Source organism: Crinia signifera, chromosome 1 (genome assembly GCF_055691185.1).
Source record: "Crinia signifera chromosome 1, ASM5569118v1, whole genome shotgun sequence".
Taxonomy (NCBI): domain Eukaryota; kingdom Metazoa; phylum Chordata; class Amphibia; order Anura; family Myobatrachidae; genus Crinia; species Crinia signifera.
The window spans coordinates 22,484,023-22,510,196 of NC_139217.1; the positions used below are offsets into that span (position 1 = coordinate 22,484,023).

Sequence of the window (26,174 nt, forward strand, 5' to 3'; positions counted from 1 at the left end):
AGCAAACTCACATGAAGCTCACAAACCGAGAACTATCAAAGGCCCTGAGCTCAGGGCCAATGCCTCTTTAAAAGGCAGCTAAGACCAATAGCTGCTGCACATGGAGACAGGCCCACAATCAATCACATGTGCAGCAGCTGGGAATGGCACTCTGAGAACAGCCCAGCCCAGCTGATTACACCAGCTGGGACTGTCCTCAGCAACCACAACCCTGCATGCAGGGCCAAACAGCAGCACCTCTGGCCACACAGAGGTACTGCAGGATGCAAAACAGCAGCAGCACCTCTGAGTAACCAGAGGCACTGCACACAAGACCAAAATGGCAATGCTGCCATAACATTACCATCCTGATATCTCCATCACTGTTGACAACTCGACAACCTACCCTACCCCACAAGATCGTTGCATAGGGGTCATCCTCGACTCTGAACTGTCCTTTGTTCCCCACATTCAATCTGTCACCAAATCATGTTACATGCATCTAAAAAAACATAACAAAAATAGACCCTATCTCACTCAAGACACTACTAAATCTCTTATCCATGCACTCATTATATCCCGCATTGATTATTGCAATAGTCTCCTAACTGGTCCTCCCAAGAATAGACTCTCACACTGCAATCAATTCAAAATGCTGCTGCTAGGCTGATCTTTCTAGCAAGACGCTAATCGTCTGCTGATCCGCTCTGCCAGTCCCTCCATTGGTTACCTGTGTTTTACAGTATTCAATATAAACCCTTCTGCCAGCATATAAATATCTCCCATCTCGACCACTCCGCTCTGCACAAGATCTGCGTCTCTCTTCTGCACGGATCACCGGCTTCCATTCACTATTACAGGACTTTTATCGTGCTGCTACCACCCTATGGAATGTTTTTCCATGCATAATAAGACTCTCCACTAGCCTCCTAACTTTCAAGCGTTCCTTGAAAACTCACCTCTTCAGGTAAGCCTATCATTTTTAAGTTCCATACGCATAACTCTCTGAGGCACTTATGTATCATATAGCTTCCCTTCTGGACCTACAAGCTATGCTATTACTGGTGCCTGTCCTTATGTTTCCCTCCTATATCACTATAGATTGTAAGGTTGCAGCAGGGCCCTCCTACCTCCAAGTCTGTCTGTTGTTACCCAGTTTGTGTTATCTCTGTTTACATTTGTAAAGCACAACTGAATCTGCTGCACTATATAAGTAACTGTAATTACAGTGCTTCAGAGACTCCTCTCTGTAGTGGTAGGCTACAAAGATTTGACACTCAACTCCAGACAAATGGACCTTAGCAGTCCATTCAGGGTGTTATCGGTTAGAGTTCAAATGCATCCCTGTAATAACAAGATTTGTACTATGAAGAAATCCATCAACAGGGGAAGAAGTCGAGGCCCTACATCAAATAATTTGTGATCTATTAAAGTCAACTGCGATGGAACAGGTTCCTTTTCAGGAAAGAAGAAATTTGTTTTTATTCCAGAATGTTCCTAGTACATAAGCCATCAGGTGGACAATCCTAGACCTAAGAAATCAAATTCATGAGAGTAGTTCAAGAAGTTTACATGGAAACATTAAAATTGATCCTGTTGGGAATAAAATAACTACATTTCATGGTGTCAATAGATTTAAAAGACGCCTATTTTCATGTTCCAATATTCAAGAAAGACAGGAGATTTTTAAGATTATGTATCCTTGAACAGAATCTTGTCCTTGAATCAGAAGTTTACTTGTCTTCCATTTGGCCTTTCCACATCCGTAAGAATCTTTACAAAAATTCTACTGTCCCTGGTTGCACACATAAGGATACAGGGAGTCAAGGGCGTAACTAAGATAGGTGCAAGGGGTGCAGCTGCTATGGGGCCCAGAGCTGAAGGGGGCCCATATTTACCATCTAAGTGATATGTTTTAAATGCATTTATCACCATCAGTTGATTAATATGGGGCCCTTACAAACTTTTGCTATGGGGCCTACGAATATCTAGTTACGCCCCTGCAGGGAGTGGTAATATGGCCATATCTCTATGATCTGTTGATCTGCAGTAAGACAAAAGGAATGGTGAGACAAGCAACAGGAAAGATTATTTCTATTATAGAGTCTCGCGGTTGGTTAGTTAACCAAAAAAAAGTAATTTGAATTAAAATCAGAAGTTGCTGTTTCTAGATGTAGTTATAGATATGGTAGAGTATACAACTACCCTGTCAGAAGACCGATGCGTTTAGATCCAATTTCTGGCTGCAGTGGTACAGAGAGAAAATAAGAGTCCCTTATGCCTGATACTTTGTCTGCTAGGAATGATGGCATCCACAATAGATATTATACCTTGGGCAAGGTGGAGGATGAGAGGTCTTCAGAAAGAAGTGCTACACTTTGTAAGAAAAGGCATAGCACTGGAATACAGGATTAACCTAAGTCAAGAAGCAAGTCATTCCATACTGGTGGTTAAGCACAAGTCTGAAAAACAGGAAAACAACCTCAATATACACTTAGGGGAAGAAACTTGTCAAAATACATGGTCACAGCAAGCCAATAATTAATAATAAAGGCTGGAAAAAAGGTGTTAGTCCATCGAATTCAACCTATCTGACTTGTAACTACTTACTTGATTAAGTCATATCTATAGGATTCTCTTAGTTGCCAAAAATGCATCCAGTTTTTTTTTTTAAATTCATTAACAGTAGTGCTGTAATCACCCCCACCGGCAATGAGTTCCAGAATGTTACTGCTCTAATGGGGAAGAATCCTCTTCTTAATTCAGTATGGAATATCTTTTCCTCAAGCCTCAGTACATACCCGGGTGTCAGGGCTCGGGTCTCTGGTGTTCCCAGTTGTGGCAGCAGTGGCCTAGTGGTGGATGCTAAGAACTGGAACACAGGAGGCTTTAAGTAGGAACAGTTCATTGAAGTATAACTGGCACTGCGGGCACAGCTAGGTGGGGGGAGTTGACAAGACTCTGGTCAGAGGCACATAGTCTAACACCACCAATGGTTTTCACCTGGGACCCCCGCAAGGAGGTTCGGACTCTGCTGCATTCAGTGGCGAGGTTGCGGCCCTATGACCTGAGTTCCCCACAGCTAACTGGCCAGTCACGGGAGATGGATGGTGACTAGTGGCAGCTTGTAACTGAGGAATTTGGAACTTGGTACTTGATATTTTTTCTGTGCAGGCCTAGAAGGCCGGAGTGATAATGGTGGCTTAAGAGCCAGCATGGAGGGTTGATGACCTGGAAGCTGACTCGTTATACTGTAGACAGCCTGGGAGCCAGAGGGTAGTCGAAAACCTGGAAGCCAGAGGGGTATTGATGACCAGGGAGTCGACGGGAGCTTGTCGACGACCTGGGAGTCAACACAGGAGTTGACAGCCTGGGAGACAACATGGCTGTTGATTACTTGAGAGTCGACAGGAGCTTGTTGATGACCTGGGAGTCGCAAAAGGGAAGAGGTGGTTAACCGCTCAGGATCCTCATTGTGATTGAGGAAATTAGGACCCCCCTAGAATATAGTTCGATGTGGCATCTGCCATAGGATCGACTGTCGGGAGGTGTGCTACCACTGGACAATATTGAGATAACTTTAATGAGAAAGAAGAAAGAAAAGAATGTCCTTAACGGGTGCACCTCAATGGTCCTTAAGTGAATAAAATGTAACCTTTATTGATGTTATTAAAACTTAGCGAAATATGACAAAACACACATGTAACATTGAAACGTGAGTACAGGGGAAGGATAGGTGTGTTTATTAAAATCGGTGGCCTACTCGTATGGTACCAGTATAATGTTATATTAACAGGTATGTCTCAGGGTTGATAGAGATGTGCTCAAGTTAAATAAATTTATTGCTGTGTCTCAGTGTCTTTATTTTGCAAATAAGATGTAATACCCACAAAGATGAAACGGGTTGGTATGTATATAAATACACTGATCCCCTTAGGGGTAGGTGATTCCAGGGAGATAGTATATTAGGGTTCTTTTGTGATTAGTAGGCGGGGTTTAGACTGTAACTCCCAATAGGGGCTGAGTTATCAACTGTTGCTCAGATTGCTATAGTCGACAAGGTGTCACCTTTTTAATAATTGCATCACACTTGTAATTTCTGTAGATGCATCAGATATAATTTTAATCCATAGAGCAATAATAGTGGTTCTTATTGTCTGTATATTAGCCCAATGGCTTCTGCAGAAAAGTTTATTGTCAGAGTAAGTCTGCAGATTGGCGGGGGCGTGGCCACGGCAGGACGAGAGTGAGGGTGTGCGTCTGAGCTCCCCCGTGCACGCCGCTGCTAAAGAGATCCTGCTGCCAATGGTTTAACGGGCTAAAGCCGAGTAGAGAGTACCTGCCGAGAGTGCCTGCTTGCGGTCCAGTTTTGTGCTTGAGCTCCGGAGCATTCGCCCGGCCGGGTGAGAGACGGCGCGTGGAGTCGGGCTTGCTAGCTGGGGTCCTCACTCCTTACGGATCCCGTCTCCGGCAGTGCCTGTCCGTGGAGCGGGCGCCGGTCTGTGACGTCAGACGCCGCCAGGGATCCCGTAGTGCTGCGGGTGTGAGCCGCTGCGGGCGGGAGAACCAGCGGCGCCTGGATACAAGGGGCTGCCTGCATAACTGTCTCTAAGGGGTTACCCGACGGCTACAAGATCGTACCCCCAGCCTAAAAGTGCTTTATACGGCCCCGGGTAGCTGCGGGTGTGAGACGCAGCTCCTGGGAGGACAATTGAAGCAAGGTGGTGGCCGGCTGCTGTGGAGAGGTCCCCCGGTGTCCTGGTGTCCATCTGAGGCCATATAAGAAAGCATACCAGGTCCGTGTGAGAGATGGGCTATTGGGCTGGATCCCATACCCAGAGGACCATTTCCTGAAAACTGTGGGGATTGAACGGAGGCCCCTGCTGTGGGATACATCTGTGGACGAAGAGCCGGTGGTGGTGGGTGAGTCCCAGTGGGTATAACCCACTCAACGTGCCTGGTTTATAAAGACTGTGCAGCCAGAAGGGTCAATTTTCTGTTTGGTGTGCCCTGAGGTTCCCTGAGAGCGGTTCTGGACTGTGAGCGCGGTACTATATGGTGCTAGCTGGGCCAAGTATACCAAGTCTAGAAATCTACAGATTAAGTACGAGACTGTCTTAACGTGGGGCCGGAGGGTCTACCTGCCGTTGAATTTAATTTTTTTTTGGGTGACTCCTGACAATACCTGGTAAAGTACCAGCACTTGACAGTTAGCCCTGTGTAAATACGGTTCATTAAGTCTGGGCCAAGTATATTAACATCCAGAAACCTATAAAGTGAGGGTGAAACTGTGTAATTCTGTGCCGGAGGGGCTGCTTGTAGCTGAATTGTGCATTATGGGTAAAACAGGTCAAAATACGGCGGCGGCCAGATTGGAGAAGTTTGCCCGTTCCCAAGCAGGCAGCAGCTCCCAGACTAGTACCCCTCTCTCTACCCCTACGAAGGAGAGCATAAATCCACCTCCTTCAGAGGTAACACTACAACAAGTCCTTGAGGCTATTAACACCTGTGAAACTCGCCTACTTGAACAAATAAACAAAGTTCAGTCCGATATCACACTCCTCAGGAATGATGCTCAAAAAATTCGTGAGAGAATGACTGAGGCCGAGAACCGCATATCTACAGTGGAGGACATTGTGGGCCCTTTACAGATTCAGGTTAAATCCGTCAGTGACCAAATGTCCGATATTCGTAAAAAAATGTCCGACATGGAAGGTAGACTTAGACGGAATAATATCCGATTCATCGGTTTTGAGGAACGCATAGAGGGTAATGCCCCTGAAAAATTCTTGGAGGAGTGGTTATTTCAGATGTGTGGCAACAAGGCCTTCTCTGCTCAATTTGCTATAGAGAGAGCTCACCGCATCCCAGGTCAGCCTCCTCCCCCGGGAGGTCCATCCCGTACTTTGATAGCGAAGTTCCTAAATTATAGGGACCGGGACAGTGTGCTACGGCTGGCCAGGGAAAAGGGGGATTTTTCCTACAATGGAAGGAGGATCTCGGCCTTCCCGGACTTTCCCTTAGATGTCCAGAAGGACCGTGCAAAATTTAAGGACATCAAAGGTCGCCTTAGAGAGTTGGAATTAAAATATTCCATGCTCTATCCGTCTAAGCTGAGAGTGATAGCGGATGGGGCTACGAAATTTTTTTTCACTCCTGGAGAGGCGGCAAGTTGGCTTGATGCCACTTATCCGGGCAGGAAACAGGTGGCACTGAGCTAAAATCTATAAATGAAGTGTCCTGTTTCTGTTGTGGTAACAATTTGCATGTGTTTACTTTAGTTATCTCTCTTTGTTGTGGTGAACCCTAAAGGTTATCTGGACAACTGCTTTGGCAGTGCTAGGAGCAAGTTGAGCTCATAATATAAGTCTGTAGGTAAATAATGAGGGGGATTTGACGTTTGATTATTGAAATTCTGTGGAGGGCGGCGGGGGTGCACGGGGGAGGGCGGGGGTAGATCTCTTTGGTGGCCATTAGTTGATTGCTCTAGGAGGCTACTGTAGCTGGAGATAGCGTAAAGGGGTGATTTTTGTGGAGGGGGGGTAGGGATACAGGTATGCCACGGGAAATGGTTATACAGGGAGGGGGAGGGGGGAGGGGAGGGATGGGTGTTTATGTTTGTCTATGTATTTGTGTATGTCCGTTCACAGCAAAATTCAGCAGAGATCGTTCCATATATTGGCACCTGAAGGGCCTAGAAAACTGGCTAAAGTGCAGGCAGCCTATGAAATATGAACCTAAATGTTGGTCCACTGTATATATGTTAAAGAAGGTGGCCCATTGGCTAAATCTGTTTTAAGGCCCTACTGGTCAAATTATTGTTTATGTTAGAGAATGTGGGATATAGGTGGATCTCTTGTGCAGAATAAATGGTTAAAGTCTTGACCTGGAATGTCAGAGGTCTGAACTGTAGGGTAAAAAGAGCTTTGGTCTTGAAACAATGTAGGAGTTTGGACTCTGACATTATTTGCTTGCAAGAGACTCACCTGCCTAAAGAGCGTTTGGGTTCTTTAAAATGTCCATGGATAGGGCACAGCTTCCATGCCCCTTTCTCTTCTTCCTCTCGGGGGGTAGCCTTGTTAGTCAGGAAATCTGTGGTTTTTGATGTGGGCTCCGTGAAGATCGACACCAGGGGTAGATATATTTTTTTGGAGTGTGCAATAGACCATGTACGGTTTTGTATCCTCACAGTATATATCCCACCCCCGTTCTCATACGATGTGGTGAGAATGGCGGTGGAATTTGCAGCATCTTTTCCGGACAATATAGTAATTTGTTTGGGGGATTTTAATAAGGTACTTCAGCCCCACCTGGACAGATGGAATAGGCCTGAGAAAGAAAGACCTAGGGAAAGTAATACATTTTTTGAGTTTATAGAAGAGATAGGGTGGAAGGATCCCTGGAGAATCAGGAACCCAGACCGTCAGCAGTTTTCCTGTTAATCTTCATCCCATAGAGTGTTCTCAAGGATCAATATGATTCTGGTCTCTGAGAATGCCCTTACTAAAATTAGGCATGTAGACTATAGGGCAAGGGGGATTTCAGATCATTCTCCGGTCACTATGGAGATTGACCTAGAGTTCCAGACAGGGTTCAGATACTGGAAACTGCAGGCATACTGGTTGCAACAAATGGGGGAACAGGGGGTGATGGAGAAAATGATAGATGAATTTTTTGAAGGAAATGATGGGTCCTCTACAAATCTTGTCGTGTGGGACGCCTTTAAGGCGTATTTAAGGGGGGCGTTTATTAAAAGGATAGCCTTCCTGAAGCTTTCTAGTAGAAAGAGGGCAGGTGAATTGGAAGAGAAAATGATTAGTCTTGAAAACACCTTCCTGTCCAATAAGACAGATTCAGCAAGGTTGCTGTGGCTGGCTGCCCAAAAAGAGTGGGTGGAGTTTCTCCAGGAGGTAACCTGCCGACGGCTTACCTCAGGGTTAAACAGGTGGTACGCTGAATCGGATCGGACTGGGAAATTTCTGGCACATATTATGAAACAAGAGAGTCCATCTAACATTATATCCTTGATTAGGTTAGAATCAGGCCAAGAGGTGACCAATACCCCTAAAATATCAGAACTATTTTCCACACACTTTGAAGAGGTATATAGGTCTAAATTAAGTCGCAGTAATGAAGAAATTTGTCAGTACCTGGCAGGGTTGGAACTTCCAATTCTGCTGTCCTCCGCAAGAGATATATTGGAGGCCCCCCTGACAGTGGAGGAAGTGATCGTTGCGATCAACTCCTTTCCAGGGGGTAAAGCCCCTGGTCTTGATGGCCTCCCCGGGGAGGTGTACCAGAAATATATTGGGAAACTGGGCCCTCAGTTGTTAAGGGTTTTTCAATGTATGGAAAAAGAGGAGTGTATACCTCAGTCTTTGACAGAGGCTGCAATTATTATGATCCCCAAAAGTGGCAAAGATCCGACACGAGTTGACTCGTACAGGCCTATATCATTGATAACGGCAGACGCAAAGATATATGCTAAAATATTGGCAACCAGACTTCAGAGAGTAGTCGATCAGGTGGTCCATCCCGATCAAACGGGCTTCATGGAAGGGAAGTCGACCATGATTAATCTCCGAAGAGCATATACCTACCTTCAGAATGAGGAGCTGAGGGGGTCGGATGCAGTGCTCGCGTCTTTCGACGCGAACAAGGCATTCGACTCAGTCGAATGGCCTTTCTTGTGGAGGGCTCTGCAGGCCTTTGGGTTTGGGGAGATGTTTATAAAACGGGTCTCACTGTTATATCAAAATCCAAGGGCTCGAGTGACCATCAATGGGTTTACATCCCCCTCTTTCTCTCTCTCCAGAGGGACTCGCCAGGGATGCCCTCTATCCCCTCTGCTGTTTGCAGTGGTGGTGGAGCCTCTGGCGTGTGCATTGAGATCAGCCCTGGGGGGAGAGAACGGGGGTAGGGGTCATAGCAGGAACTTAGTTTCATTATATGCAGATGATCTGCTGGTTGGTTTATCGATGCCTGGGGATTTATCTGTGGTAATGCAACTTATACAAGAGTTCGGGGGATATTCCGGCCTTACAATGAACTGGGATAAATCTAACTATATCCAGCTGGGAATTGAGGGTGGGCTGAGCCCAGTACCCGAAGGTCAGCTAAAGAGGGTGGAAAAATTCAGGTATTTGGGTATTGCTTTTACCAGAAACTCAGGAGATTTCATTTCCCAAAATATAATTCCATATATTAGTTTATTAAAATCTAAATGCCGTAGTTGGTCCAGACTCCAGATATCTCAGATTGGGCGGGTTAACCTGGTTAAAATGGCATTATTGCCTAAATTTTTGTATATAGTGCAACATTCCCCAGTTTTTATTCCGGATGAGCACTTTAGGAAGATTAAGAGCATAGTCTCCTCATTTATCTGGCGGGATAAAATGCCTAGAGTAAAATTGGATGTTATGAGCCGGGATAGAGATAAAGGGGGAATGGCCCTTCCGGATTTCAAAATATATTACATGGCCGCTCAGATGGTTCAAATATGTGCGTGGGTAAGGCCAGGAGAAGACTCAGCTGAGTTGCGAAGTCTTGTGGAGTGTGTGGATCCAGACTATACACCTCTCCAGAGACTGTTTGTGAGAGGGCTCCGGAGGGACCTCCCTCCTATAATCAGCCAAGCGGTTAAAATCTGGAGGTGGTCCTGTAAACTAACAAAAGCAGTTGGTCTCGATCCGGACACTCCAATCCTTTCACTAACAGGCATGGGGGACCTCAAGGAACAACAAGGAGGGCTAGTGTGGAATACCTATGGGGTTAATACATTAGGCCAATGGTGTCTGGACGGGGTGCTGAAATCATTTTCCCAGCTGCAGGCAGAATTTAGTATTCCTAAGGCAGTTTTCTTTAGATATCTTCAAGTAAGGAGTGCTATGACTGTAGGGGGCAAGTCCACCAGGTGGGAGGTGGTGGAGGCCCCGTGCAAAACCTTCATTAAACAACTAGCGAAGGGTAAGCGCTTGTCTAAAATGTATCACTTTCTACATTCATTTGTTCAATCTGAAGAATTAGGGGCTCTACGGGAAAAATGGACCAAGGACATCCCCCAGTTAGATGAAATAGGCTGGAGGGTGGCCTTGGACGGCCCACGACAAGCAACAAACTTGATGCGGACTCAACAGGTCCAATTTAACATTTTACACAGGACTTATGTAACGCCTGTTAGATTGAAAAAAATTGCTGGGGGTGGGTCTGATAGGTGTCCGAAATGTGGAGAAGGGGACGCCACTCTTGACCATTTGTTGTGGAGCTGTAAGATGGTTAGTAGGTTTTGGGATGAAATAATTAAAACTCTGGTCCTGATTGGTATCCCACGAATTGTCTTAAATAAACTGAATTTGGTCCTCGGGATATGGGCAGAAGGGACAATCCCCCGGGAAATGAAACAGTTGGCAAAGAACCTAGCGGCCCTAGCGAAGGTAATAATTGCACGTAGGTGGATGTCCCCTTTGGGACCACTCCACGGAGAATGGGTTAATTTAGTTAATCAGACTAGTGAACATGAAAAATATGTGTATGCATCCCGGGGCTCGAGTACCAAGTACCTGGGCATCTGGGGATATTGGAATAGGTCAGCAGACCATAGAGTCAATAACAGTGAGAGGATGAATGTATAAGCACTGGTTTTGTGATTAAATTTTAAATTTAAATAATTAGATAATATAGGTGTAGTTGCACATATGAGGAGATTTCCTCTCTTACACAGAACGAGGTTTAATAAACTCACTAATAATAGAAATTTTTTTTTTTTTTTTTTTTTTCTTCTTTTTCCTTCACTGATATCCCATTAGATATTCTTACAGTAGGCACGTGATGTGAAATGGGTGCACATAATAGTGCTAGAGGAGATTCTAGTGAAAATTGTTGTAGGTAGTATATGTACACGGCGATGTTCTTGCCACATTATGATACACTTAGTAAATTTGGAGTATAAATCAATAGATAGTCTAACAATTTGGTTTTTTTTTTTTTTTTTTTGGTGTATACAATGTGATATTTAGGTTTTTTACTCTCCGGATTGAGGGACTTTATGGGTCTATTATGGTATATCACCTAAGGCATAGGGCCGGGCTTATAGTTAGTAGGGGCTAAAAGTTAACTGTGGAGTACGGTCTACAACAAGTGAAGGAGCCCAATAAGTAGGTCTGGTGGGCCAGGTAGGGGCTATTGGAGAGGAGAATGGATTGGGGGGTGGTGTAGGGGCTGTGTGCAACAGGCCAGGGGACACTGTCTTGGATAAAGCTGATTGGTCCTTCTGGTGGGAGTTTTTGGGAGTTGTGTTGTGAACTTGTCTATGTCTGTTTTGTGTTTGGCTACATGAGGTATTGTTTTTAAATTAATGAACTGTGAAATTTCTGTACAATGTAGGTACTTGAAAAAGCTGGAGGCGAAGCGCGCGCCGGCTAGCGGTGGTGCCTACTCGTTCGCCATATACTAGAATTGTATTTTGATTTCTGACATTTTACCCACAGGTTCATGTACTCAGAGGTGTCTTGTACCGGCTACTGACCCTGTATCCTCGGGTAGGGTAGCAGCGGCTACTAGACACGAGTCTGGCTGACAACATGCCAATGTGAGCATGTCACGCACCAGCTAAAGACTAATCCCGGTAATACACTGAGACGCAGTCAGTTACCTCACATGGCCATAGAGCCATTATACTGACAAAAGTAACGACTCTGGCCACTTCACTCAGTGTATTACATACCTCTGGGATTATAGATATTATTGCACCATGTGTCCCTTGTGAATAAACTTTCAATCTATGCTGATCAACAGCAGACGTGTGTTACACCTGCTGATCAAACTTATATACAGTGGCAACATCAGGGTTAAACTGCACCCTCTATAAGTGAATACCTACCTCATATACTTGGAGCTTATCACCATAGTATGTTATAAAAACAAAGTCTATTAGGTAACAGTGTGTAGACCACCACTACCAACATATCCTACCCATATAAGACAGAAAATTGTTAATATAAATGTCAGAGGTGATAATGTTGCAATAAATGTTTGGACACTGTAACAACTGTTCCCCACACTTGCAACATCTATTAACAGTTGTACCCAGACAGCTATTTTATCTGTGAAAGCCTGAACCTAATACACAAAAATATCTTAAAGATCTCTGCTCCGAGAAGCATACCACAACCATTGTATATATAAATTTATACAGGAGGGATATCATTAAAACTATCAACTAAGTTTACACACAGCGGGAACATACCAGGGTTATTTGAAGTGTGTCATCACTATGTGCTATAGAAATTAGGGTTTTTCTGTGTGTTGATACGGTGTCGATCATAACAGTCGACACATCATCCGTGACCTTCATAATCTGTTAAAACTCAGGAACTTACCTTCATTTAGGCCAAGGGGTGACACTAGGCTATGATAAGGTGTCGTTTTGACTCTGTAATTAATTATTTCCTGTGTATGCAATACCACCAATCTGCAGACTTACTCTGACAATAAACTTTTCTGCAGAAGCCATTGGGCTAATATACAGACAATAAGAACCACTATTATTGCTCTATGGATTAAAATTATATCTGATGCATCTACAGAAATTACAAGTGTGATGCAATTATTAAAAAGGTGACACCTTGTCGACTATAGCAATCTGAGCAACAGTTGATAACTCAGCCCCTATTGGGAGTTACAGTCTAAACCCCGCCTACTAATCACAAAAGAACCCTAATATACTATCTCCCTGGAATCACCTACCCCTAAGGGGATCAGTGTATTTATATACATACCAACCCGTTTCATCTTTGTGGGTATTACATCTTATTTGCAAAATAAAGACACTGAGACACAGCAATAAATTTATTTAACTTGAGCACATCTCTATCAACCCTGAGACATACCTGTTAATATAACATTATACTGGTACGATACGAGTAGGCCACCGATTTTAATAAACACACCTATCCTTCCCCTGTACTCACGTTTCAATGTTACATGTGTGTTTTGTCATATTTCGCTAAGTTTTAATAACATCAATAAAGGTTACATTTTATTCACTTAAAAGGACCATTGAGGTGCACCCGTTAAGGACATTCTTTTCTTTCTTCTTTCTCATTAAAGTGACCTGGGAGTCGACATGGGCATTGACGGCCTGGGAGCCAACTCGGCTGTTGACGCCCTGGGAGTCGATAGGAGCTTGTTGGCAACCTGGGTGTCAACTCAGGATTTGACGCCTGTTAGCCAACACGGCTGTTGACGGCCTGGGAGCTGACACGGGAGTTAACAGGAAACTGGAGAGTTGACGACTGTTTTGACTTGGGAGTCAAAAGGTGGTATGGCCCTTTAAGGGCAACAGCAAACTCTGCTTGAAGATGCTAGAGTGCTCTATCCTCTTCATTTTGGAGCTGGAAGACAGCTGGGAAGGTAACCTGGCAGGTGAGGAGAGCCAGGGAGCTTTAATTTCAGCAGCAGATTGCACAGGGTTTTGCACAGGGTTACCACAGGGACTCTGGACAGGATCCTGGAGCCTTGGAATGCTGAGGAATGGATACACAAAGGAATCAGACAAGTTGTTCAAGGCAGGGGTAATGGGCCATAGGTCTTACCTATATCCCCCCAGCTGGTCTGTGATTGACTGCAAGCTGCAGCAGCAATTAAGTCCAGGAAGTACCTTTGCACACATTTGGTCACATGAGTCAGTGCACAGGTCAGAGCAACAAAGTCACCGGTAAATCATTGGACAACAGAGTCATGTGATTGCAGGTGTCATGGCGGCACCAACGTGGCATGGGCCCTGGACCAGCATGGGACGTTGGCAATAGTTCTGGGCAATGCCACTCAGATCCTACCATGGAAAGTACCCAAGGACAGTACAGGATAGGGGCCTGCGCCACAAGACACACCAGCGAGCGGGTAAGGAATGTGGACGCATGCGCAGATGCGAACACACACCACGGTTTCTGACACCACATATCAAAAGTATAGGCCTATTAGTGAAGAAATCATCTCCCAGTTCCATATGATTCCCAATTCTTTATATGAACATGCTAATCATATCACCTCTCAACCTCTGTTTCTCCATTGAAAACAAATTCAGCCTGGTTAACCTATCTTTGCATTCTAGTGATTGGAGACCTTTTACTAGCTTAGTCGCCCTTCTGTGTACCTATTCCAATTCATTTATGTCCTTTTTAAGGTGCGGTGATCAGAACTGAACACATTATTCCAAGTGTGGTCTCACCAATGCCTTGCAAAGAGGCACTATCACATTGGCATGTCCAGTGTCACGTTTCGTGAAGCACCAGCTGGAGTGTAACGGAGGCTGGGTGCTTTGATGTAGGGCTGTTGCATGAATGATAGAAGGGAGTGAAGCAATTGGATAAAATAAAATCTTTTTTAATAAAGATACTGCGGTACAAGATATGAATGATGGCACAATGAATAACTGTAGATTTTGATAAATTGGAAGAAGACAATAACATACAATACTTATTGAAAGAGCTTTGACGAATGATTGATAAGTTGAATGATTGGATGATTGCAGGATTGGATGATTGGGTGATTGTATGAATGATTGGATGATTGGATGAAGGATTGGATGATTGGTTGAAGGATTGGATGATTGGATAAAGGATTGGATGATGAAGAAGAAGTCCAGTTGAATCTGTGCTGAGTAGGATCGTAGCTGCAGAACCAGGGATGCGACCGCAGATAATAACCATCAGGAATAAAGTAGAAGATGACACCCTTTGGGGGGTTAACCTTGTCCTATCCTTATAGTCGGCATAGGGTTCCGTGATGATATGGTAAAGCAGTGGACGATCAGCAGGGAGATTGGAGTAGACTTTCACCAGGTAGCACAAGAGAATTGTAGTGGGAACTACTGATAGCCAGGAGTACTCAATGATGTTAGCGGGTGGACACCATTGCACTGACTGCCGGTCTGGCCCGGCTAGTCAGTATTTGAAGGTTGAGCTGAGCAGTGATTGGCTGCGCATATGACCTCACAGATTGGAGCCGCGCAGCATAGGCTGTAGTAACCAAGAAGATGGCCACCGCCAGATGCGGAGACAGAAACCAGCCGGCAGTGAGTGTATGCAGAGGCGCTGCAGCAGGCGTGTCCAGCCAGAGGCCTAACCTGACACGGACCCATCATGGTGGCTCATGCCTCACGCCACCCAGAGCCTGCATGGCATGAGACTGCACACCACCACTGTCACCTGGCGGCGACAGAGTGACAGAACGCAGATAGCCAGCATGGGAATCATCAGCGGAGGTGAGCGCCAGGGCAGAGGGTAACCTATCAGTGGTCTGTGGGCTCGGGACAGCACAGAGAGCCAGGGTAGCTAACATGGTGGTCGTGACATCCAGAGAGCAATAATGCACTTCTGGGATCTGATTGTGGATATGCATTTAAGGGTGTTGTCAGACAAAGTTGCTGTTATACAGATGGAGCCTGCTTCAGCAAGCCTTCTCTGGATAGCCATGCTGAGCCATGGCGAGCCAAGGCCTATTGTTCTCAACTGCATTACAATACATAGAACAATACAGTAGGGGATTAGCATAGGATTAAGTCTGACAGCGCTGGCTCACTTAATCATATTAAAAGGCTAGATGAGGATGGCACTATCTGTAATTTACTTGAATCGACAGGTTAGAACCAAAAAACAACTTTTATTTCAAAAAAACTGTTTGGGGCAGAAAAAAAGTATTTTCTCCATGTCAGCATTGTATGTCCCGGGAAAAAGAAACATCATTGCAGATTTCCTCAGCAGGCAAAATATACTGCCTGGAGAATGGGAACTAGAGCAGAAAATGTTCATAAAGGTGGTAGAAAAATTTGGTGTGCCTCAGATAAACTAGTGGCAACAAATTCGAACAAGAAGCTTCATCGCTTCTACTCAAGGTATCACCTACCAGAAGCAGAAGGGGTTGACACTTTCTCTATAAAGTGGGAGTCCGACCTGGTGTACATGTTCTCTCCCCTTTCAATGATTTCCCATACTCTGGAGAAAATAAGGGAAGAATAGACCACAGTGATAGCGATTCTCCTTTTCTGGCCGAAAACAGGATGGTTTCCCACGACATTGAGGATGTCAGTACTAGACCTGCGGCAGTTACCAATATAACCCAAGTTACTGCAACATGGGCCGCTGAGTCATCTGGATCTGTGAACACTCCATTTAACAACCTGGAAATTAAACGGTCAATATTAAACAAGAAAGGCATTTCAGATCAAATAGTGCAACTTCTAGTGAAGGCTAGAAAAAAGCTTTCTTCTACTACAATATATTTTACAGGGTTTGGAAAAAAACTATCTTCAGAACCACTCCATTCCAATTTCCCTTATTGTTATAGGGAGATACTCAAAAGACTGGGTAGGTAAAGGGAAGGGGAGTATACTGGATTTACCAAGGTGGGTGGAGTTAGGGGAAAAAACTACCTGTCTCAGAGCTGGGCAATGGGATGTTTATCCCACAGTAATGGCTGCCATTGAGTGGTTCTGAAGAAACAAATTTATCATAAGTATAATTTGCAATTCTCATATAGTAAAATGTCCTGTACATCATTACCAGACAGTAAAGTAAGAGAGTGAGATATAAGCAGTGGCGGTATTTACCTATGGGATACAGGAATGAAGCCCCCCAGGGAATATCTGCCAGTGGCTTCACTGGGACTGGCAGTGACCTCTTATTGGAAGTCCTACCTGCCATTCACCCACATAACAGGCAAACCCATTGTGAGGTGTACCCTCCTTCCGTGACTGCCAGTCCAGGCTGCCATAGGCAAAGAGCTGGATTCCTGGAGGAAGCTGCTCTCTGAATCACTGTTCAGACCTACTGTAGTAGGCTTTTATAGGCTACAGCTGACACAGCCCATTGATGATAGGCAATGTACAGATAGAGCCGCTCTCATTCATCTTCCTTAAGCCATGGCCCAACATGGCTCACCATGGCTATCCTATTGTTCTCAGCTGCAATACAATACATACAACAATAAAGTAGGGGATTAGCATAGTAATCCAATTACTTAATCCTATTATAGGAATGGATGAGATTGGCTACAACTGTACATGCACAGTATTTCTGCTGGTTCTGTGCATGTGGTGCCTGACTCCTGCAATGTACAGGTGCCAGGACACTGGCAGCAGGGACCAATGGTGACCTGCAGAGACTTGGCAGGGAGCAGCAGAGACTGGTGCAGCCTACCTGGTGCCGCAGCTGGCGGCAGCCCCCCTCCAGCTCAAAGGTAGAAGCAGCCACTGGATATGACAATGTTACAGCCCAGGGACGGAAATCTGGTGAGGCATAGATGACCGTTAATATAGATCGGTGATGGTTGACAATTATCCCACATCATGGTGACATACTGTAGGCTTAGCACCGTGGGTGGTCTGGTGATAAGAGGAAGCACACATCTCGGACTAACATCTCTACAAAAAGTTCTAAATCTTGTGATGAAAGAATATACATACAGTTAGTGATGGGTACAAGTATTTTATGTAATTACAGGGATTTTAAAATGTTGGTGCAAATTGTAATACACAACAGTTTTAGTGGTTATTACAGAAGATAATTATTTCTCCCCTTTTCCCCATGCATTTATTGGTTAGTAAAATATGGAAACCAATCAGTACTGAGAAGTCTGTTTGGGGAATTGAACCAGCTCTGTCTGGAAAGCAATGCCTATTTACTGAATCCAGTACACACAACTAAAATGGGCAGGGAAGGAACTACTGGCGGTGAAGATGGTGCAGTGCACTGGGGCCCAAGCCATATCATGGGGCCCGCTGCAGCACTGCCATCTAAACTGGAAGCCAACGTTTCCATCGTTTTCTTTTTACAAAAGTGCTAGCGCAAACCCCACCTTCCCCCCAAAATCCCACCCACCCGCCAGTCACAGACATAGACGTTGGGGATGCTGAGCTATGGGGGGATGCTGCACATCGATCGGATCTCTGTTGTGGATCAGCGGCACTGCTCCCCTAGCCCAGTGACAGTCGCAGTGTGGGCTGGGACCGCTGACTTCTGAGCTGTCTGTGAATGTGCAGCCTGCATCGGGCTGCAGGATGGAAAACAGAGCCAGAAACCTGCCACATCTAACTTCCTCCTGCCAGAAGAGACCAGCAAAGATAGAGGAGGAAATGTGGGATATAAGGAAAGTGGGCAAGGAGGGTGTTATGGGATGTGTACAGGAATGTCAGGGACTGTCAGTAGCTACCAGATGGCCATATGGGGGGAGGAGATAGAGGATTATGGGGTGTATATTGGGGGAAAGGATAGAGGGTAATGGGGTGTATATTGCTGGACAGGAACTAAAGTGTATGATGTTTTGGGGGTAGCAGTATTTAGGGTGTTTCTAGGAGATAGGGGGAGTAAGGTATGTTGGGATAGAGAGGTATGGGGTGCATGTGGGAAGACATGGGCAGTAGTAGTGTGTGGTTGGACAGGGGAGTAGTGTAAGGGTACAGGGGTATGGTGCTAGCTGTTAGGGGGTGTATGTGGGCTGTGCAGCGGTGACAAAGGGGCTGGAGAAGTGCAGGGGTAACGGGCGTAGAGGTGCAGTGGGATGGAGAGGTTCAATGGTGACAGAGAGGTGATTGGGACAGAGAGGTGGAGGGAGTGAGAGATTCAATGGTGATGGGGATGGAGAGGTGGAGTGAGAGAGATATTCAGGGGTGACAATGGCCACTCTGGAGAGATGGCTCTGTGTAGTGTGCGGTCAGCTCTTTGGCTGCTTAGGGGCTTAAACCAGTGTTGACGGACATTTGAAATATGGCTCCTGCACACCAGCCTATCAGAGCTCATGGACGGGCAGCCACAGTTAGCAATTGGCTGACGGACTGCAAGCTCCAAGTGGCTCAATAGCCTCTGTAATATTTAAAATGTTTGTCAGCGGTGGTCTGAGCTGCTCAGCAGCATAGGAGCTGAGCACCACCACACAGGGCCGAGGCAAGCTATCTCCTCCCCTCTTATATGGCACTAATTTTTACGGTTGCCAACTGGGTGCTGGATGTAACTAACGGAGGCTGGAAGCTGGAGATCAGACATGAGCCCGTAACCAGGACCGCTGGTTAGGACAGCCACAGCAAAACCTACACTGACTCTATTGAGTCCCCCAGGCAAATGTCAAACTCCTGCAGGAACTAGGCTTCACCTGTGGCCGCTGCGTTCAAAGGAGTGAGTTAGGCCCGCTCCAGCCCCGATGCAGCCAGGTCTTATGGACGGACAAAGGGTGAGCGATCGTCAGGGGTTTACTCAAGAGGATGATCTGACTAACGGCCCTAACTAAGTAAGAGCCCCTATCTGCCGGCACCTGGCCAATGACGGGAGTGCGACCCAGTCGCAGGCACGTGACAGACTCGTGTAATCTCCAAACAACAGGTATAACACAGCACAGCGAATCCCCAAAGCAACCCAATACAGAACGGGGAGCCCTGCCTAACAAGGAACTGGAATGACGGGCAGAGGGTAACAGAGAAATGTGCACTGGAAACCACCAGAGAAATAGGCAGGCTAAGCCCACGGCAGGGCGAAGTCCAGAACCCCCAACTTAAACTACGGGCTGAGCAGCCCCGAAAACGAAAGAAATCGGAAAGCCGCTGAGTAAAAAGCGAGATAATATTAGGCTCCACTGGAGCACTTACGTGACCCACAGAAAGCGGGTAACGGTGGATCAGGGCCAGGCACGGAAGCAGGGCCGCAAATGTATTGGGACCCATAATGAGACAAGGGAACTGGGAGCTGAGCTGCAGAGAATATATCCTGAGATCCAAACAGGAGACCAGAACAAGGGACATGGTAGCGTAGCTGAGAGCTGACAGAGAGTTCCCTGCACAGGAAGCTGGAAATAAACACTGGTAACAGCAAGCTATCACTGGCAGGATTCCACAGATCAGCATGCCTTATCAAGGCCTTAGGTGATTGATAACACCTGGTGGATATCCAGGCAGCTCCCAAGCAAGTGCTAAACAAGCTAATTACCTCACAACCTTGTGAATAATTGCTCACAGAATATTGAGATGATGTGGCACAGACCTACCACTGGAGGCCACCAGTGAGTCAAATGCCAAACTCAAACTGAACAAAAAACCAAAACAGACTGAACCATTCAACCTGGTTCCTGACACTAATATGGGATGTCTGTAAGGGGCACTACTGGGGGAATTATGTGTAAAGGACATGTAATGGACTTCATGAAGTGGCATAATGTGTAATGGGCATTATAGTGTGTGTCTTAATGTGTAATTGGCAAGACGGTGTGCGGCAATGTGTAGGGGGCACTGCAGTGTGCGGCAATGTGTAATTGGCATTACAGTGTGCGGTAATGACCATTACAGTGTGAAACAATATGTAATAGGCATTATGGTGTGCAGCATAAGGTTTAACGGGCACTACAGTGTGCGGCATAATGAGTAATGGGCATTAGGGTGTGCGTAATACAGGCACAGTGTGTCTAAGGGTATATTTCAGATTGCTATCTCTGGTCAGACCTAGTATTTTGATCCTGGGTCCAACCATTTCGCCCATTATACACAATTGGTCCATTTTTGTCCTTTCACATTGCACATCGACCTGGGAATAACCTGGTTATGAAAGAGGTTTGAGGAGCTCTACCTGGTGCAAAGTGTACACTACTACAAGTGGCACTACTATGTGGTGTAATGTGAGTGTAATGGGGGGGCGGGCCCAAAGCATATTTTTGCACCGGGGCCCACAGCTTGCTAGTTCCGCCTCTGAATATGGGGGTGACCGTGGTTCCTCCAGCCTCCAAAGTGCTCAATCAGTAGACTCTGCAAATGCTGTAAATACTGAAATTTGTGCTTAGAGCTAACACATCATTAGGGTGTTTGTATACATTAAATAATGTATAAATTTATAAAAAAATATTTGTTATTGAAATATATGAAAATATTAATAAAATACTGGTAATTCACAGAAATAAATGTAAGTAGTATTTCAAAAGACAAAGATATGCTATTGTATCATGTTCTGTAAAGCTGTGTCTTATGTCGAGGGATTGCTGGGTGATTAGTACAGTAAAGGCTTTTACACAAAACTTGGACCTTTTAAAGCACTGTAACATACATCCCAACTGACACAGTAGGTAGTAGACGGGAGCCCAGTATGATCTTAGCGAACTGGGCTATTCTCCGTAGTGAAATCACATCACATTGGATCGCACGCCATTTATGGTGCTGTGAGATCCGATGCAATGCGATGAGATGTCCATTTTGTTAATATTATATGCACAAGAGTACTTATACATTGAAATATAGCATGGGATCGCACGACACCATCCGATGCAATGCAATATTTCATTGTATGGTCACCCATGTAGATGCGATGTGATATTTCATTGTATGTCCACCCATTACTTAATATTAAGTGTTCAAGAGTGCTTATACAATGAAATATTTCATGGGATTGCACGGCACCATTCACACTGTGCAATCCAATGTGATGCAATATTTCATTGTATGGCCACCCATGCTAAAGATATGATGGGTGCTTCATTGTGAAAGCACCCATGAAATTTTTTGGGTTTGTTTTTGCACACCCACACTATCCACGCGATCCCGAAGTGTAGCGAGCACAGCAGAACACATTCTACCAACCTTATTATACCCCCACTATCCATGTCGGGGTGGAGTGGATTTTATATAGTGTAGCGAGCTGAACTCGCCACTGAGCCCATGTATTTCGCGTCCGCTCGCCACACCATATAAAATCAACTCCACCCCGACGTGGATAGTGGGGGTATGAAAAGGTCAGGAGGATGCATTTAGCTGCGCTCGCCAGCGATAGAGACTGGGACGCGTCTCACGCGCATGCGCGTCCCAGAATTGCAGAGACTGGGCAGCGTCTCCCTGCCTTTGCTTCAGGGAGACGCTGCCCAGTTCGGGGGGGGGGACGGGCGGCGAGGGGAACCGGTGGAGACAGCGGGGGAGGTATCGGTGACCCCCGCTGAGCTCCATTGCCACGGGGCGCGCGGGCGTCTTGTGCCCGCGCGCCCCCTGGTGGGAGCCGGCACAGCAAGGACAAGACCGGCTCCATCTGTATGAGCAATAATCAAAATATAATGAACAATAATTACAGGAATAAAAGACTAAAGAAGTATAAAAAAGCAGTCACTGTGAGAGCACTGAAGTAGCCTTTGGCAGTAGGGTCCGCGCGTGCAGAATTTTTTCAAATGGATTGTGAGCTCCCAAACTTTTCCTCCACATGAATTCATGTAGATATGATTCCAAGTCGTGTCTTGCAGTGCCTCTTTGCCTTTTATTTCTCCATTTGTAGGCCCCCCACATCCGCTCGATATTTTGGGTGTGGGCCCCTGAATCAGGGTCCACAAAATTTAACCTGTGATTGACCCTGGAATTTTCATAGCCTGCCTGCTGCAGTTCCTGGGTAGTTTACGCCCTCCAGAATATATAACTGACCCAGGAACAACATGAGCATTTATAGTAGCCATAAGGGTAGTGGCATCTCACCTTTCAACGGCAGTCAGGAAGCAGGCCCCTGTCTCCCTGCATATACCGCCAAATACCCATTTCTGGGGAAGCATCCTCCCAACGTTGTATTTGCGCTTCACAAATAGGCTCCTATCGACCTTTACCACCATGCCAGGGCCTCCAATTTGTTTCTGCGCCTGGGACAAGACATCCATGGTGCACGCCTCCCTCATGAGACCGTTGTACTGCACCGTCGTCTTTATAGATATGTGCAGCTCCCTCTGGCAGTACTGCACTCTCGTCAGCTCCTGTGCCCAAGAATAGACAAAACGAACGCTCGAACTCTGACCTTTTTCCGACAACACTTAATGTGGCAGTGCCACGTCCCTTCCTTTACAGAGAGCCTTATTGGATGGCCGTTCACGCAAGTCTGAGTAACGGGCAGCAATTGCTTTTGCTGAAAAAACAGCACAGCCTCCTCCTCTGATGTAGGCAGGGTGAACATGGACATTTGCTCTCCTGCCATGCCTGCGCCTTGCACACCGGTCACAGTAACACTGGCAGAACTCTGAGAAGCATCCAGCACTGTCAGCTAATCACTTCAGAGTCAGTGCCCGGGAGAACTTACGCAAGTTCTGACTGACTACGCTATTTCCGCAGCTTAAGCTTATTCAGAAAGCATAGCTACGGTAACTGACAAATGTCAGTACTCCATCCATATACACTAGTGGAATCGTATCCCATTGAATCGCATTGATCGCATGCCACTAAAACGGGACATGATGTGCGATGTGATGTGATTTCCTTCCGCAAGCGTCCGTATGTTAATTGGGCACCCGGTTACTACATAAGTACCACACAATTACAGCAGGATAGTCCTGCTAATTGGAAACTGTCCTGCTGTCCCTCCCATGGTTATCAATGTCCCGCAGGTGGAGGGGCAGTTGGGGGGGAGGCGGAGTGCATCACTGCTCTGATGAAGAGATTCCACGTGCAGCCTCACAACTACAGTGCAGGGAGGGAGTTTAAGGAGGGAGCCAGGGGCTGCCCAGCTGCTAGAGGAGTGCTGAGAACGCCCCCAAAAATTATAAAAACAGGAATCGTGGCCTTAGGCCATATCCCCACTGCCCAAGGCCATGCCCAGCTGGCGAGTAGCTCCACCCCCTTCTCGGTTAATGGGGGGCTTTGGTGCGGCTTGTCACAATTTTAGGATAGCAAATGTTGGGAGGGTTGCTGTAAGCAGCAGTATCCGGCTGTTTATTTCTTATTATTATTATAATCTAGGACATTCATTTTGCCTTTTGCTTCTGTAACCATTGCAATTCTAACAATGGGGGTTATTCAGATTCACTCGGAAAGGCACAATCAGTCTCTAATAGACAAAAGCATATGCACTGCAGGTGGGGCAGATTTTACATGTGCAGAGATAGCTAGATTTGGGTGTTTTATTGTTTCTATGCAGGGTAAATACTGGCTGCTTTATTTTTACACTGCAATAGAGATATCAGTTTGAAGTACACCGCTCACCCAAATCTAACTCTCTCTGCACATGTTACATCTGCCCCACCTGCAGTGCATATGGTTTTGTCCATTAGAGAGTGATTGTGCCTTTCCGAGTGAATCAGAATAACCCCCAATGTGTAACTTAGTATGTGTACCTCATTTACTGAACTAATTATACTTAGGATTTATTATGGTCATATAGTTCATTAATTCATTTAGTTATTGACAAAATACTGTACTTTAAATACCATTTGCATTCATTAGCCATATATGAGTGTAACAATAAGCTGTTTATTCATCATTTTCAGCTGGGAAAAAGTGGAAATTGCATTTATAGTGAAACAATATATTCACATGGAATCTTGAATACATATACTGTAAGAGTGTAATCTAGAACCTTTCCTACTAAATTGTAGACTGAGATGCCTACTACTCTATACCATCCATAGATGTGTATGCTCAGATCCCCAGCATGTGGTTGTCCTGAAACCACCCAGTAATGTTCATTACCCATACATAAGATGTAACTGAGATGCCTACTACTCTATACCATCCATATATGTGTATGCTCAGATCCCCAGCATGTGGCTGTCCTGATACCACCCAGTAATGCTCATTACCCATACATAAGATGTAACTGAGATGCCTACTACTCTATACCATCCATAGATGTGTATGCTCAGATCCCCAGCATGTGGTTGTCCTGAAACCACCCAGTAATGTTCATTACCCATACATAAGATGTAACTGAGATGTCTACTACTCTATACCATCCTTAGATGTGTATGCTCAGATCCCCAGCATGTGAGGGACCTGATACCACCCAGTAATGCTCATTACCCATACATAAGATGAAACTGAGATATCTACTACTCTATACAACCCATACATTAGTTGCATATAGTAAGTTCTGCCACACGTGAGTGACCTATTGCCACCCAGCGATGTCCATATCTCATACATAAGATGTATCTGAGATGCCTACTACTCTATGCCATCCATAGTTGTACATAGTTACTGTAGCTATACAGCATGTGAGTTACCTATTGTCACCCAGCTATGCCCCTCACCAATAAATGAGATGCAGCTGAGATGCCTACTACTCTATGCCCCATAATCATGAATGCTCAGCTCTGCTGTATGGGAGATTAGACAGCATGATATAAAGTAAGTGACTGGGGCATTCTACACCGCATCTGCCCCAGGCTACATAATTGAATGTTAAAAATAATGGTAATGATACATCCTCTGCAGGATATGATGTCAAATTATGAAAAACCTTTGTTTCCCACACACAGAATCTCCCTTCTGTTCCTCTCAGGTCTCATCAGTATATTGTAGCATTTGGGGAAAAATATGCAGCCCAGAACCCCAATACATGAAGCTAATATAGCAAACACCTCTACAGTGACCATGTGTTTCCCCTTACTGCTCAGATAGGCCGGGATGGCACAGACCCACACACTGCAGAACATCAGCATGCTGAAGGTGATGTACTTGGCCTCATTATAGATGTCAGGTAATGTCCTCACCATGAAAGCCAGAACAAAGCTCACAGCTGCCAGGAGTCCCAAGTACCCCAACATGAAATACAGAGATAACACAGAACCCTCATTACATTGGATGATGATAGTCCCAGGGAATGTGTCCATGTTATACTCTTGGAATGGAGAAGAGACTGACAACCAGATGGCGCCATTCAGGACCTGGACAGATGAGCAGATCACCACTAAAGCATTTGGCAGTTTGACTCCCAGCCATTGTCTCCAGTAGCTTCCGGGTCTTGTGGCCTTAAAAGCGATGCACACCATGATAGTCTTAGCCAGGACTGAGGACACCACAATAGTAAATGTGATTCCAAAGGAGATTTGGCGCAGCATGCAGGTTATATGTACCGGACGGCCAAGGAAAAGGAATACGCAGAGTATGCTCAGCATGAGAGAGATGAGGAGAAGAAAGCTAAGGTTCCGGTTGTTGGCTCTGACAATATGATTGTTCCAATATACAGTAAAGACTCCAATTATGAAGATAATTACAGCAGAAAATAATCCGGCTGTGACAGAGAAAACTGAAGCTACAGCGTCCATTTCATATGACAGAAAGTCCTGTGCCTTGGCAATGCATGTGTTCCTTCCGTCATTAGGCCATTCATTATCAGCACATCTCACACAGGTTTCTGCATCTATGGGGAGAATATGACATAAATATAATATTATAGCAGCAATTTCACCATCATTCTCCCTCAGTCCTATTC

At 45.5% G+C, this 26,174-nt stretch overlaps 1 long non-coding RNA gene across 2 annotated transcripts in view; it reads right to left on the minus strand.

Annotated features, from left to right (window-relative positions):
- Positions 1 to 24,191: 24,191 nt before the first annotated feature.
- Positions 24,192 to 26,174, minus strand: part of LOC146072146 (uncharacterized) — a 40,910-nt gene continuing 38,927 nt past the window's right edge. For both annotated transcript variants that reach the window (XR_014472987.1, XR_014472995.1), the window contains one exon: positions 24,192 to 26,102. This is a non-coding gene — a long non-coding RNA (uncharacterized LOC146072146). The remainder of the gene's footprint in view (positions 26,103 to 26,174) is intronic.